At 46.5% G+C, this 16,249-nt stretch overlaps 1 pseudogene; it reads right to left on the reverse strand.

The window, feature by feature from the left end:
• LOC146810734 (protocadherin gamma-A11 pseudogene) overlaps positions 1-4,818 on the reverse strand; it is a 37,177-nt pseudogene extending 32,359 nt beyond the window's left edge.
• Positions 4,819-16,249: the final 11,431 nt, after the last annotated feature.

Raw genomic sequence — 16,249 nt, forward strand, 5'->3', positions numbered from 1 at the left:
GTGCCGTTAGACAGTAAATGAAAGCACCTGTGACGCGGTTCTCTGGAGGAAACAACTGTTAAGAAGACAATAATTAAAAAAAAGGAATGTTATCTTTTATGTCAGCTAGAAGACCTTAGAGGAGGAGATCATCTGTCTGGGGCTCTGACTGTTATATTGTATTCTGTGAGTTTACCTGTCCAAAGTGTCTGTGTCACAAGCACAGTGCTTTCTAGATGATGAGTAATATAAAAGTTCAGGTTTTTTTACTACGGCATCAGACTATCATTTTCTCAAGAATCTTTATCATTAAAACTGATCAGAGTGACCACTATACCCAGATAGGAGTGGACTAGAAACAGACCTCAAACTTTTACGGGTAGCCAAGCCTGTGCAACAGGCCCTGTCTAGCTTTCATTTCCACTAGGATCTTGCGCGAATTAATCTTTTCACAATCTAGGGATTTCTTAATTTTCAAAAGCGAATGTACTGTGGAAATTGATAGATATCTGGATGGAAAAAGTAGGTTATTTTAAATTTGACCCTTCATTTTAAGCTGTGCCTTTCACCTGAAGTAACATCAAGTTATTTGCTGCCATTTCAATAATGCTGGCTCTGTAGACCTCTTGACTAAACACTGGGAAATTGTCAATGGGATTGATAATAACATTACTATCCGATGTAATAGGCCTCCTTGGATCACCCTCATCAGAGGGCGAGAGTCAAGTAGTACGGACTTTCTTTTTCAAGGTGTTTCCAGCACCAATTCTGCACATTTGTAGCCATCGCTGCTCATTTATTCTTCTAACACAAAACGTGTGTTTTGACTCCGCTTATATTCCTGCGGGGCATTACTATGACCCCAGCATTTCCCAGAGTACTAAGAAGTTCCTAGCAAAGAAGCACAAATTTCTACATCTTCCGACTTATTGGAGAAAATCAGAGAGTAGCCATTAATGTTTTGAAAAAAAAACTTATATGTGAACAATATTCAATGGATTTTCCACAACTAGCTCGAAGTTAAGGAAACGACTAGTTGATTTTACGCATTTTTCCTCTCCGTATAGCCTTTCACTCACCTGACAGCTCCCAGTTCTAGGATTTAAAGAAAAATAATAATTCGCAGAAGCAAAGACACTGTAGAGATTCCTGTCTGAAAAAATGTCTGCTTTTGGACTAAACATCCTTTGCTATGTTTCAAACAAGAAATCCACATTTCAGTTCTTCAGCTACTGAATATTTTATCTGTCTAGACACCGCCTCACAGAACCAGAGACAAAGCATAAAGACCAGTATTTGCCATCTGCCTCTCAATGCTGCAGGCCCGGATGGGCTCCCAATCCAGACATAATCAGGGCTGCATGTGTGGGCATTTATTGTCGGATAAGTATAGATTTTCAATATTCCAGTACAAACACAACCATACACCACGTAAATGTGAATCTGTGATGTGTTGGTTTTTGTAAACTGAAAAAGATGTTTGCAACTGCACTATATAATACTATCTCGTGTGTGTGATAACAGAGGGAGGAAGTGATTCCACGCAGGGTTTTAGACAAACTGCATAAGGTTCTCTAATCCACCTGAAACAATCATCAAACCATCATTTAAATCTAAAGGAATACAAACAGAACAAGCCTACTACATTGGACACAGAATAAAAGTAAAATACCCTCACATTCTATCAACATGTAACTCTTGCAGTAGGAAGAATAGTTCTTTTTGGTTTTGTCGTTTCTTTCATGCTATTCAGAGGCAATTAAGCAAATGAAGCAGGCGGGTACCAAGGGTTGTCTTGTTTTAATTGATATTTCTATTTAAAAAAATGGTCCAAGACAATATAACCTGAGAAGAAATGCCAAAAAGGGAATCCAAGAATATTTCCCATTGCATAAAGAAGTAAGAACAGAAACATTAAAAAAACAAGTAGCCATTTAGACACTGATAATAGAGAAGTTATCAAACTGCCCTGTGATAGCTGATGAAATACAGAAGCATAAGTCCGATGTGACACCGCTGCCAAATAATGTAATTCATTCAAATTAGTTGCCTGCATGAAAGGCGTTTCTGTCTTAACTATTTTCATTTCTGCAAGTGGTTCATATTTCATTTAACAAACTGTGAAACATAATGAACATTGTACTAGACTTGTCTGCTATCCAAAAAGCACACCATGGAAGATCCAATATTTCAATCATTTGAATAGAACAATAATACATAATGCAAAACACATCAACTTACTTGAATAAATGGCTGGTCCTCTTTGCCTATACTTAAGAAATCGTCAACAAGAAGTGGTTCTTGTGTCTGACAATTTGGATTTTCAGAAAGATTATTTGAGTTGTTTGGAAGCGGAAATTTGAGTTGGCTTTTTCCGGAGTCTGCTGTTAAATAGACATCATGAGAATAGGTCTGAAGAAAAGCTCGGACTCCATCGATGCCCACAAACTGAGAAGCAGGAAGTGAGTTGAAGTTGACCTCGGATGACTGATTGAGCTGAGATTCCCTCCAGTGGTGAATCCTGATGGCCAAAATAAGAATGATCAGGAAAAGGAACAAGAAGGACACAACAGCAACAGCGATCACCAGATATAGTGTGAGGTCCGACCCTGTGTCTGCTGGGGCTGATGGGTTACTGATGTCATGAAGCATTTCTGGCATGCTGTCTGCCAACACTATGGTGACTGTAACTGAGGAAGAAAGTGATGTCTGTCCATTGTCCTTCACCAAGACTACTAAGAATTGCTTTGTGGCATCTTTTTCCATAATTGGCCGGGCTGTCCTGATTTCGCCAGTGTGAAGACCTACAGTAAACAGTCCCTGGTCTGTGGACTTCAGCAGATGGTAGGAGAGCCAGGCATTTTGCCCGGAGTCAGCATCGACAGCCACCACCTTAGTGATCAGATAACCTGGTTCAGAAGAGCGAGGAGCCATCTCCACACCAGAGGAATCATCGGTGGGAGTTGATGGATATAATATTTCAGGAGTGTTGTCATTTTCATCCAGTATATAGAATGTCACAGTAACATTACTCATCAGAACTGGGGAACCTCCATCTTCAGCCTTTAGTTGGATCTGAAATTCTCTGAACTCTTCAAAGTCAAAGGACTGAAGTGCATAAATGACTCCAGATTCGGAGTTGATGGATACATAAGAAGAGAGTGGATCATTTCCAATGTATCCATCAAGGATAGAATACCTGATCTTAGCATTCTTGTCCCAATCCAAATCTGTAGCTCTGCCTGCAAAAATGGATGTACCTTGTGGAATATTTTCCTTTACGTAGGCTCGATATGACATGTGCTGAAATACCGGTGCGTTATCATTTTCATCCGTAATCAGCAGATTTATAGTTTGGGTTTTTGACAGTGGAGGAGTTCCGCTGTCTGTCGCTGTGATTGTTATGTTGTGTTGTGGAACCTTTTCTCTGTCCAAAACACCATCAGTTACCAAACTGTAGTAGCTTCCAACTGATTTATGTAACCGAAAGGGAATGTGGGACTGCAGAAAACAAGTGACCTTGCCATGGTCGCCTGAATCCCGATCGTATACTTGCAGAAGAGCAATGACAGTACCCAGTGGACTGTTTTCTGGTACCTGTTTGAGCACAGATGACATCAAAATCTCTGGGCTATTATCATTCACGTTAATGACCTCTATCAAAACTTTACATCGTGATGATAGAATCCCATCACTTCCTCTAATTCCAAATTCATAGAATTCAAACTCTTCAAAATCCAGATTATCTATCAAAGATAGTTCCCCAGTACGAGAATTCAGTCTGAATTTTGTAACAATATTGTCCTTCATTTGGTTAAAAGAATATATTATTTCTGAGTTTGATCCCTTGTCAATATCAACAGCTGTGACGCTGCCAACAACAGTCCCCTTGGGCACATTTTCAAACACACTGAACTTATAGATAGCCTGATTGAAAACGGGAGCATTGTCATTCACATCCTGCACATTGATCTGTATCCGCATCGATCCTGATCTGACCGGATCCCCTCCGTCCGTGGCTGTGAGGATCAAGCTGTGAACTTCCTGCTCCTCTCGGTCCAGTGATTTCACAAGGACCAGCTCTGCATACTTTGAGCCATCACTTCTATTATTTACATTCAAAGTGAAATATTTATCGTCACTGAGCTGATAGTTCTGAAGCGAATAAATCCCACCATCTGCATCGTGTGCCTCGGGCAGCATAAAGCGCATTCCAGGTGGAGTGTTTTCAAGCACCTGTAATACTACATGGTCATCGGTAAATGCGGGGGCATTGTCATTAATATCTTTAATATCCACTTCAACTGCATACACTTTCATAACGTTCTTTGAAATAATCTCTACATTTATTAGACACTGGACTAGGCTCCCGCAGATATTTTCTCTGTCAATTCTTTCATTGACATACAAACGTCCATTGTTTGCATTGAGGGCAAAATACTGTTTCCTACCTCTGTAATCGATGCGAGCTTCTTCTTCTACAAATTCCTTTATTGTTATTCCCAGATCCAGAGCCACATTCCCAACAAAAGAGCCTTTCCTCATCTCCTCGGGAATGGAATAACGCAGCTGCCCGGAAGCGGCTCCACAGACTGTCAGCAGAGCAACAAGAAGCAGCAGAGGAGCCCCGGAGTAACAGCGCCTTGATATCTGAGCTCCGGAGTAAAAGCGCCTCGGTGTCTGAGCCCCGGAGTAACAGCTTCTCAGTTTCTCAACCCCAGAGAAACAGCCTCTCGGTGACTGAGCCCCGGAGTAACAACATCTCGGTGTCTGAAAGCTTGAAGAGCAGCCCCTCGGTTCTTGAGTCCCGTTGAAACAGCGTCTCGGCGTCTGAGCCATGACCGTCAGCTGAGCCCCTCAGATTTCCAAGAACTGTGTATTAGCTTCAGGGCGACGCTGGAAGGCGCATTGAACGCCTGCTGTGGATTGGGTGTTATGACGGTCCTCCCAGCAATCCTTCGCCTATTGTAATCATATCATGTGGTGTGACGGCTCTTCCAAGTTTGTCTTTCCATAGTTGGTGAACAGCGGCGCCCAGCGTCCCAATCAGTAGTTGCAGCGCGAAGCGCAAAGGCCCTGTTGAAAGGACTACAGAGCTATCCTTAGCTTCTCTTTCGTTACCTGCTGTCCCCATGCTGCGAACCTGCAATCAGAAATAAATGGTCTCTGTCATTACGGAACACGTGGATAAAGTGTACGGCGCAGTGGGGACTTAGAGGGGGATCATGTCTCACGTGAATCTATCTGATCACGTGGTATATTTATTGCACATCTCTAGGCTCTTGCTGAACGTGCACTGTGATAATCACCCAGGCATGTACTTCGCAGACTGATTTTATATGTTCATATAAGCCTTTTTATGTTTGATCTAAAATCATCTTGTGTTGGCGTTCACACCACAAACGCCCATGCTCTTATAAGCATATACTCGAAATCCTCCGTGATTCTTCTATACCATTGGTATACGTGTCAGTCAGTAGCTGCATGAGACCAAAAGTTGCTTTCGAGAGCACGCCGTCCCCTGTACTGCAGCCCTCGGTGCTGTCAAGGGTGCACAGCATGCCATTCAACGGTGTGCGTCTGGCCAAGAGTCCCCAGTGGGCTTAGAACAGAGCTGCAGTGATGGCCGTGGACACTCTTATATAAATACCTGCTCCTCGAGAATGTGGGTCACCTCTGAATACATAGATTAGTCACAGAGAGGCGTCCATTTTTAGCTGCATCATTGACCCGCTCTTTACTTTCCTCCTATACGTTTACTATTAGTCGTCGCATCGGGTGCCGCAGAAAGGCGCTACACCAATCCTATGGTTGCAGACGGACACCTCTTTCCCTTGCATTGGGGTGAGAGTGCCGCAGCTCGTCAGAAATCAAGGCTCCTCGGGTACAGGATGTGGCGAATGCCGTGCCGGGAAAGAAACGACCCCAATGCAGAGACGCCCAGATGCACCTTTCTCCAAGGATATCCAAGTGACGTTTGATTTGCGTGCAATCCTGGGGAGGTTTAATGATGTATCCAGCAACCAAGGTTCATCACAGGCACGTCTGTTGCAGCTTTAAAACCAACGACAGTCCGAGCTTTGTCCATTTGTGGGAAGTCACTAAACGAACCAGTTACGTTCCGGTCCCCTTCATTCATACGTTTTGTGACATTGTTGAAAGCAGTGTGCATTACATGTTGGCGAAGGCAATGCACTGGACACACACGGGTAAATTGGAGCGATGGAATGGAAGTGCGATGGAATGTCCGGTTACTCACCGGTAATATTCATTACTCCAAGTCGTAGCCCTCCCCGTCCCAGTCCTAACTACATGAGCATAGCTCCTCTCACCAGAATCTCCCAAGCAACTAAAAACCCATCCCTTCCCTCCAGGCCACACCCACACCCTAAGGCATATAACCATGTGACCCGCCCATCCACATCCTGTACCACCAAGCACAAGAAGCCGAACAGGGAGGGAGGGATGGGAACCTGGACTGGGACGGGGAGGGCTACGACTCGGAGTAATGAATATTACCGGTGAGTAACCGGACATTACCTCCTCGTCAGCCCTCCCCGTCCTAACTATATGAGCAGATACCAAAGCAATAATCGGCTTTACCTAGTAGTAAATACAGACTTAACCAGCACAAGCCAAAAGTCACACAACCTGAGCAGAACACAGCACTATGTCCCCAAACCCAGGAGACACAGTTCCACTCACCACCCAATCAACATGGGACAGAAAGAGTTAGGAGAACACCAAGCAGCTTTAATGCAGAACATGGCCAGGGAAGCCCCCCCGGAAGCAAGCCCAGGACGCAGCCACCGCCGAGTCGAGCCACCTCGAATTGACCCAGGAGCCAACACCCCACAAGCCCAAACGCCGTTCCCACAGCCAACACAGCCACTGACAGAGAGCAGCCACAGAATGCCCCGGACCAAGAACAGTCAGCCCAAAGGAAACAAAAAGGGAAACCACCCCATGAAAAAGGCACAGCAGGAAGGAAGCACCCCTCCAGAGGCTGCCCAACGGCCAAACAGAGCAGCCGCACCAAAACCCCAGAAAGAGGAACAGGACAGAAAACAGGCCAAACCAGAAACTCCAACAAGGAGCAAAGGAACGAAAGACCGGACTCAGGAGGAAACAAATCCACAACCACCCGGACATCAAGGAGTTCACCGGCACAAAGCCTGAACCCCGAAAGGCCCACACAGCCGCCCACAGAGCTCTCAGGGAGGACACAGCCAGACCCAAGTCGAAGCCAACCTCCCAGAATCCAAGACACGCACCGGAATCCAACGCAAAACCCCCCTGCGTCGTCCAGCAAACCAGCAAGTAAACCCCATGACTGGCATAGGACAGGAGAGTCGAAGGGCGCCCGGAACGAGGAAAAAACACAGCCACAGAAGGAGAACACCCCAAAGCCACTAGGGCCAGACACACCACAGCCCCAGGACACAGGAGGCCCGACCCAGTCCGACCCGCAGCAGGACCAGTGGAGCCAGCGCAATCGGGGGAAAGCACACACCAGGCCCCCACACAACAGAAGGACCCGGCAACCACGCTCCAGACAGCGCCGACCGAACCAGAGAACAACCGCACCCCAAGGCGAACCCAGGAGACGCAAAAGCGGGACCCCGAACCAGGTCAGCGACAGGCCCAACACGGATAGCGAGGGAAAACACTCCGCGCAGGCGAGCCGCCACCGATAACAAAACCCCTCGTAGACGTAAAGCCCAAAGGGACCACAAGGAAGAATCTGCCCCCCCCGGCATATCAGCAAAGCCGCCAAGGGAGCCAACCCCGCACGCCAATGGCGGAAGACAGCCTGACCGAACCACCACGAACCTCAGGAGGACCCAAGGCAGAAAGGAGGCCAGGCCAACCGAACCGACCACAGGACACGTAGAAAGCATAGGCGGGATTCAAACCCATGACCAGTGCAAGCCTGCGCCACCAGAGGCACAAGACTAACCATCGAGCCTTAGCTCTGTGGGCTAACGTAAAGCACTGCAGGAACCAATCCCACCACGGGATACAAAGAAAGCAGAGGCAGGATACGGACCCATGTCCCACGAGAGACTGTGCCAGCAGAGGCCCACGACATACCACCGAGATACAGCTCTCAGGACAAACGACTCCAAACAAATCCAAGACAGTCCCAGGACCAACCGCTCCTCGGACACAAAAGGACAGTCCTGCAAGAGGATTGAACCACCAGCCATCAGGGCAACCCGCGGCCAATGGCCACACCCCCCCGGAAACAACAGCAGACAACCTAGAGATGCCGGATCCCAAAGCCCCAGAGCAAGACACACCAGGGGGAACAAGTGCCTAAGGGCCCCAGGAACAAATACCACAGCAGCAGACAACAGCCGCAGAATAAGGAGCCGCCGGGGAGCAGTGGAAGACCGAGTCCCCAACAACCACCGCAGTGCGCGCAACAGAGCCCGCCTGCGGGGCACTGACAGGAATACCTTACCCACGAGGCACCTAAACCCCCCAATGAACAGGAGTACCAGAGTGGTGCAACGATTGGAATCCCCCAAGCGTAGAACCGCCCAAACCAACGCAGGAGCCAGCAAACATCCAGTGAAAGGGCCGGAGCCGGAAGGAAAAAAGAGGATGAGTCCACCAACCGTTCAAGGAAGGGAACACCCGGAGCCGCTGAGCAGGCAACAAAACCACCAAAGGCACCAAAACGGCAGCAAACATCCTAGGAGATGCAGACCGTCCAAAAGGCAATACTTAAAACTAATGAACACAACACACACCGAAACGCAGGTACCCCCGCGAAGCCGCGTGTACCGGCACATGAAAGCAGACGTCCCAGAGAACCAGATAAGCCAGGAACCCCCCCCCCCCCCCCCTTCCCCAGGAAGGGAAGAAACCACTGAAGAGACACCATCATGAAGGACCGATGAGGTAGACACAAGTGTACAGCCGTCCTAACCAGTGCAGGACGGCAATCCCCATACGGTCCCAGAACAGAACCAGGAACGAGTAAATGCCCCGACCGTGCCGACTCCCCACAACACAGCCCCATCGGAAAAAGACCCAAACACAGGGTAATAGAACCCGACACAGTGTCTGAGAACTTGGAAAAGGGGCAGCACAGAACACAGCCAGTAGCCCAGCACGACCAGGAGGGACCAGAAGAAGAGAAAGCACCCCGTCGACCTCAGGACAAGAGGAAGGAAGGGACACCCAGGCCCCGATCCACACCACGATAGGGTTGGGCCGCCAAATTAGAATGAAATGCCGCCCAAAAGCCCGTACGCAATCCAACGGATCCCCAAACAGTATAGAGCCCACGAAGGGAAGCTCCAACACGGTATCCAAGGCAAAAGCCACAACTGCCACCGAGCAGCCACAGAGGACCCAGCCGCCATCGCCGCCGACTAAGGGAATCGTAGGACGAATTCGCCAGGAAACTCAACTGCAGTCCCAACCCGGAACAAATGACGGAGGGATCCACACCCAGCAAGACTGCACAGAAACAACTGGACAGACACATGAAGCGACTGAACCCGAAAGCCGGGGCAAGCCGCAGCCCCAACTGCAAGACCAGAGGCAGCAAAAGTCTGCACCAAGGTCCCCCATCCCGCACGACCACAGGAGAAGAATGAACTGCAACCACGGACACCACCAGGCTCTGAGATGCCACACCAGCCAGCAGGGATCCACCAGCACCCCAGCCAGGACATCCCAGCGAACTACCGTAAAGTAAACCCCACTGCCAGAAACCGGGGAAAGGCATGTCTGACAACATACCTCCACACCCCTTCCAGCACAGCACTCACAGAGGCGTAGGAAATGGGAGGCCTACAAGCCCCACCAACCGGCGAGTGGCTAAAAAGTCCACTGACTAACCACCCACCAAGGGCCATGGAACCCAAAAGTGCCCAGAACATGGAGCAGAACACCGTGAAGGCCTGTCCCCGGTCTCAACCGAAACCAAGCCCGGATCCACGCGGCAGAGGCATCCTGCCCATGAACAATGGAAGGAGCAGCGGAAGACCCAGCGACCACCACCTCCACAGTATTGCGGAGCTCACTCACGCACAAACCACACATCTCCAAGATGTGAACAGCACAGAGGAATCAGCGCCCAACATCCTTCCCCAGACCAAGCAATGCAAGATCCATAAGGGCCAATCAGGGAACGCCAAACCCCACAGTTATATAACAAAGAAGCTCAGAAACCAAAAAGAAATAAACACCAGGTGATAAAGACAGAGTGCATACACTAGTGACAGAAACTCACAAACAGCGATGCACCGGAATCTGAACCCATAACTGTGGAGGAAGAGTCAGGAATCATAACCACATGACCACAGAGACTCAAAGACCAGGAGGGACACATCAGAGAAACGGATTCAAAGAACGGAAAAACCACCCAACCAGGGTGCCCCCCACACGTTATGACAAACAGAACGCACCCTCAAAAGTACAGGCAGCCCTCAACGCGATTTAAAGAGAGCAGTTTTCACCAGTACATGATCTGCCTCAATACCGAGAAGGGGACACAAACACCTGAACTGTCCATTGTCAGCATACATTCACTGTAACTTGTGTAACCACAACGGTTTGCTGCCGGAAACTAAAGCAATCCCCTTCAAAAGGGGCAGGGAGCGGCCCGCGGTGCATAGTTAAAGAGCGCGAACTCGACCCGAAGGTATCGGAGCGCGTTACATAGCACCGCAGTTACATTACACATTCAGGCACGGGGAGACTAAGTGACTAGCCCAGAATCACAGCCAGTGGACGCGACCTCGAGGCCCGAACCCTGGTTCCCTGCACCAAAGTCGGCAGCGTAGCTGACGGACCACGCAGCCACGGCATACAGAGTCCCGTCCATCCAAAGCACCGGCCCCGGGCCTGGGTCACGAGGCGCAGACCATCACCATCTCATAATTCCATCAGAAACCACAAGATTGGAAAGCAGGAAATAAAATAAAAAGGGAAACGCGGGCCCGAGACGAGCACAGAGCCCCCCAAATACACCTCCGAGGAGGAGCCAAACCGCCACGCCCCAGGTGCGCAGAGAAGCCAGCCGCGCCCAACACACCTCCCCACCCTCCCCGGGCATTCCCGCTAGGGCAGCGAACGTACCCGGAAGAGGGGAGGCCGCAGCAGGGAGTCACCACCACACACCAGGCAGTCCGGACCCCCCAACCCCATGGTCCCGCTAAAGCAGGGACTCAAACGTACATGAAACAACATGTACCGATGGGGATTAAAATGGCTGCCAAGCAGACTGTCATACACTCACCCGAAAGGAGGTCAGGACCGGCACCCCCCACGACGCAGCTACCAGGAAGTCAGTCCGCAGAAAAAACAAACAGGATGTGGATGGGCGGGTCACATGGTTATATGCCTTAGGGTGTGGGTGTGGCCTGGAGGGAAGGGATGGGTTTTTAGTTGCTTGGGAGTTTCTGGTGGGAGGAGCTATGCTCATGTAGTTAGGACTGGGACGGGGAGGGCTGACCAGGAGGTAATGAATGGAAGTGCCACGTGCATGAATAATCAGGGGCAGGCAGGTTAAACCAAGGATGCTGGCTTAGGCTATCATTTGATTTAAAGTTACTCCCTCAGCAGAAGGATTCGCTGCGCAGAGTGACGCAGTCCCACTGAAAGGCCGCCCGACTTGAGATTTAGTTGACTGCAGATGTCCCCACATTAATGGGGGAGTAACGCAAGAGGGGAGTAACGCAGGAGGGGAGCCGCAGCAGAGGCGAAACAGCTACAGAGATAATGAGGGATACCCGAGAGCGACTGTGAATTGCGGCATTCTTGGCGTCCTATTACACCTGTCAGTGATCACGTGACGATTCGGGCACTCTCAGTTCTCATATTAGAAGAACATGCCGCCGCATCATAGCGGACTTGCAGGTACCGCTGCCTTGCAGACAAGCGTCCCAGGATACCGCACCTTTGGAGAGAAATAGAATCAAGGTCGGAGATAGCGCCCTACTTTCCAGACAATGCACCCGACATGACGAAGACGCCCGACAGAACATTCCCCAGCTCGGTACCACACCGTCAGAACACTGAACAAGAGCGATGACTTTACCAGGGGCCCCGAGGACCTGTTTCTCATCCCCTTCAATCTGTTCTGCACACATCTGGACGGCTAAGAACTTTATACAATTGTATAATACGTGAAGCAGAATCATTTCCAAGGCTGTGTCGAGGTATGAGGAATACGAGGCCTATTTCATGCAAGGTTAAGGCATCCTTCATTTGCAGTTATCAGCGACGGTGCTCACTGCTGCCCTTGCCTGCTTCACACAATGATGTCTGGACAATCCTCGAGTTCTTGTCTGACATCCTGGTTACACCGTAGAACGAGCAACACACAACTCTTTTTAAAGTTTTCTTCAAACTGATGGTAGTGTATCAAACAGAGCCCCCTTTGACTGGCAAAATTAACGAAGGAGGCACAATCTCAAACGGTGGGAAAATCAAAAATCTCTCCATGGCAATATCATTAAATGAAATAAAACCTCTCGAAACATGTCCTTAAAACACAATACATTTCTCAGTAGTAATATAATTTTTCAACTTGATGAGCCTAAGGGTGCAAATGCTATTAAAAGCACAACAACGTGCAGCTTAAGTGGCATATGTGTGTTACGGTGAACATGTCCTGAGCAGTACCCACAATGAACAACTAAGAGGAACCACCATCAGGCACATGCATCAACAAAGACTTTTGCGATTCCTTAATTGCGATTTTTAAGGAATCGCAATTAAGGAATTGAAAAAGCCTATGCATGTCGGAATCACTATAAAAATAGCGATTCCAACACATTCCTTAATTGTGACTCGCAAATTGCGAGTCGCAATTAATGAATGCCTTCCCATTAATTCCTATGGGCCTCCAGGCCCATAGGAATGAATTGTAGATTGCATGAGCAATTTGCGAGTACCAGTAGGTACTCGCAAATTGCTCATACAATTTCAAGGGTGCATGGGTGTCAGAATGACACCCTATTGCACCCCTGAAATTGATCTGTGCACATATGTTGCACACACACATGCTCTAAGGGCATGTGTGTGCGCAACATGAAACTTTGAAAAATGCACAAAAGTGCATTTTTCACAGTTTTTGCAAATTACCATGAAGTTCAACTTCATGGTAATTTGCTCCCCCTATTAGCGAAATCGCTAATTGTTTTACTTTAATGCATTGCATTGAAGGAATCTCAATTTGGGATTCCTTAAATGCAATCGCAATTTAAGTAATCGCAATTTAGAGATTCCTTAAATTGCGTTTTTTGCATATGGGATGATGCATCCCAAATGCAAAAATACCAGTCGCAAAGGGGCAGATTCTGAGAATAAACCCGTTTGCAACCGGTTTTTCCTTTGATGCATGTGCCTGTAAGTTGGGTAGAGAAGCTTTACACTGTGGATGAACAAAAACACAGTTTAAAGTATTGGTTGGTTTATGCTGCTGACAATCAATGGCAGGACCAGTCCAACACAGGAGACCACAGGACCTTCATTAGCACATGGTGCAATGTGGTGGCTTGGCAGCAATCCTGGAATCAAGCAATGTTGGGGAAAGGCATGCCAGAGGAAATTAATTTCAACTGGCAATCACTTCAAAGAAGTAAATACAAGAATGTCGTGCTCAAGAATGCAGAGGTAGAGAGGAGCAAGATCCTTCTCCTACCTCGCTGCGAAGACCTGGCCGTACTTACATCAGCACCTCAGGCAATCCCCATCGCTACCTCAATTCAGGAAGAACCTCAAGACCTGGCTCTTCGACTTGAACCGCAAACCCATCCAGTGCCTTGAGACCCTAACGGGTGAGTAGTCGCACTTTACAAGAACCGTGATTGATTGACTGAAACAGACCTAATTTAGCTTTTATTAAAGGCAGTACCATTAGAAGAGGATTAAGTCACATAAATTGAAGAAATATTGGCGCACTTGCACATACTTCATTCCGATTCCTTCCCATCATGGAAACAGTCAGAACAATTCTCCTGATAGAAACAAGAGTAAATCGCTTTCCACTGCAATAAGGGGAAGAGGACGAAGTGAAGGAGTCTCTCCAGGGAAAACAATAGAAAGAAGCTTTGTGCGTGAATTGGCATTGCACATTTTCCCAAATTCAATTAGAAGTATTCCAATGTACATGTCACACAATAAAATATTCACGAAGAAAACTATGAATGTCTCATGATTCCTTTAATACAGCTGAAAACATTTCAAACTCCGGAGAGTGGTTAAAAAAACATCCATTCAGGGTCATACTCCTGCAATTACTAAAGATCTATGATATTCTGTAAAAATATGGCCACATCTCTCACTCACACGTCATATCTATACATATCGGAAGACTGGCCAGTGACCGACATGGAGGGTGTGTTCTATCACCATGTGCGTCTTGACACTGGATTAGGCTATACTGCAAAATAATGCAAATATAACTGCGCTTTTAGTTGTTTTATGCAACTGCTTGAAAGTACCTAAACACACCACAGATACCAGTCTCCGTAGCAAAATGGTGCTTGCAGAGATGGTGTTTGCCTGATTTTACCTAGGATTACCATCACTGTGAGCACCAGTCCACAGTGTGTGTTTAACATGTACCTAGACACACTGCATTTCTCTGTCATAAAATCTGAGAACCGTCTTTCCTCCTCAGTGAGAACCACATCTAAAACTCTTATGAAAAGCCCTTAAAACCTGGCTGTCTCAAACGCTGTCCTCAACTTTTGTGTGACCTGTGTTCCCTTCATTCCTTTAATGCCTAGTTACCTCATGAGGTAAATGTTTTAATTCTTTACAATGGTTGCTTAACTCACGCACTTACGTACATGTAGATTTGTAAATATACGAATCCTCTGATGCATTTATTATCGATTAATGTCTTGCTAAGGACTGCTATGTGTCTGTAAATAGATGGTTAGTGCTAGACTTCTGCTTTTGTAATTCAGTACCATTGCTACATCATTCAATCTTTCATTCATTTATTAGTTCAAATTAAAACAGTCCTCTAATCAGTTTCTTGTCTATCAATGTTCTGACAGAGACTGCCATGTAGCTATAAAGAGAGCAATGATTAGGGCGAGATTTCTTCTTTAGCAATTCAGTAACCAAATCACTGCTTTCTTGCAAAATTAAGCTCCAACTGATTTTCTTCAGACTTCATTACATTGCACTTTTAGATCGTTAAAAAATAAATGCTTGAGTGCACTTAAAAACACAAAATACAGAAAATTGTTCTAATTGGACTATCCGATTGGACTATCGCATTAGTATAATGATAGTTTTCCTCCAAATCTTTTTTTTAAAAGAAACATTTTTTCTTATGAACAATAGTTATATTTTTCGGCACTAAACCGGAAACAAAGAAGTTGCCAAGTAACAATGCAAACATTTCCTTGCAGCAAAATTGTCCTTTTCTTGGTGCTTGTTTATGATACTGAGGCCAGAGGCGAAAAACAATGAACATATACGTCATCCTTGGTGGGTTGTCTTTGCAAATGGAACATCTACTATAAAGAAGTTCTCTTCAATAACTGCCTTGGTCCTTGTGTTTCATACAAGTAAGAGAAAATATGCAAACATTTAAACCCTTTTCATGCACACATCTTATGATTGTTAAATATTTTTCGGTATCGTCTTCAATTAGATTGTTCTTAGACTACTCACAAATCTTTAACATATCCAGTAATGTTTATGAATGAACAGCTTTTTGAATGTCAAGTCACTGTACAAATTACACCACACAACTTTTGGAGGATTAAAACACCACTCTGGAATGAGGCCGCTATGAGATACTCCAGAATGGTTGTTTACATTATGTAACAATTTTTTTAACAGAGTTATCGACATCCATATTGGAATGAATGAAATCACCAAACGCGAGTGCAAAATTGGGTGTCAAATATATCATAACCAAACTTCCAGTTTAAATTAAATCAAAATATCACATTAATGCTGATAAAGTTAGTGTGGACTGAGAGTCTGTATAAACTACCAAGATTAATTCATTTGACCTACACATTAGAGTGACCTTTGTGTTCAAGTTTAGCTCAATGCCTTAGGAAGCAATTTCCAGATAATGATGCCCAGTGTGATAGTTAAATACCAAAACATTAGCACTGACATAATGTGCAATGTTTAAGTCAGTCACAGAAATTGAGGTGGAAAAACTAACCTTACTTATAGTCTCCAAAAAAAAAAAAAAAAAAAAAAAAAGAAACTAAGCAAAATGCTTTTCTCTTATTATAATGTTAAGGCTGGAAAAATAACGGAACTG

This window comes from Triturus cristatus, chromosome 7 (assembly GCF_964204655.1).
Source record: "Triturus cristatus chromosome 7, aTriCri1.1, whole genome shotgun sequence".
Taxonomy (NCBI): Eukaryota; Metazoa; Chordata; class Amphibia; order Caudata; family Salamandridae; genus Triturus; species Triturus cristatus.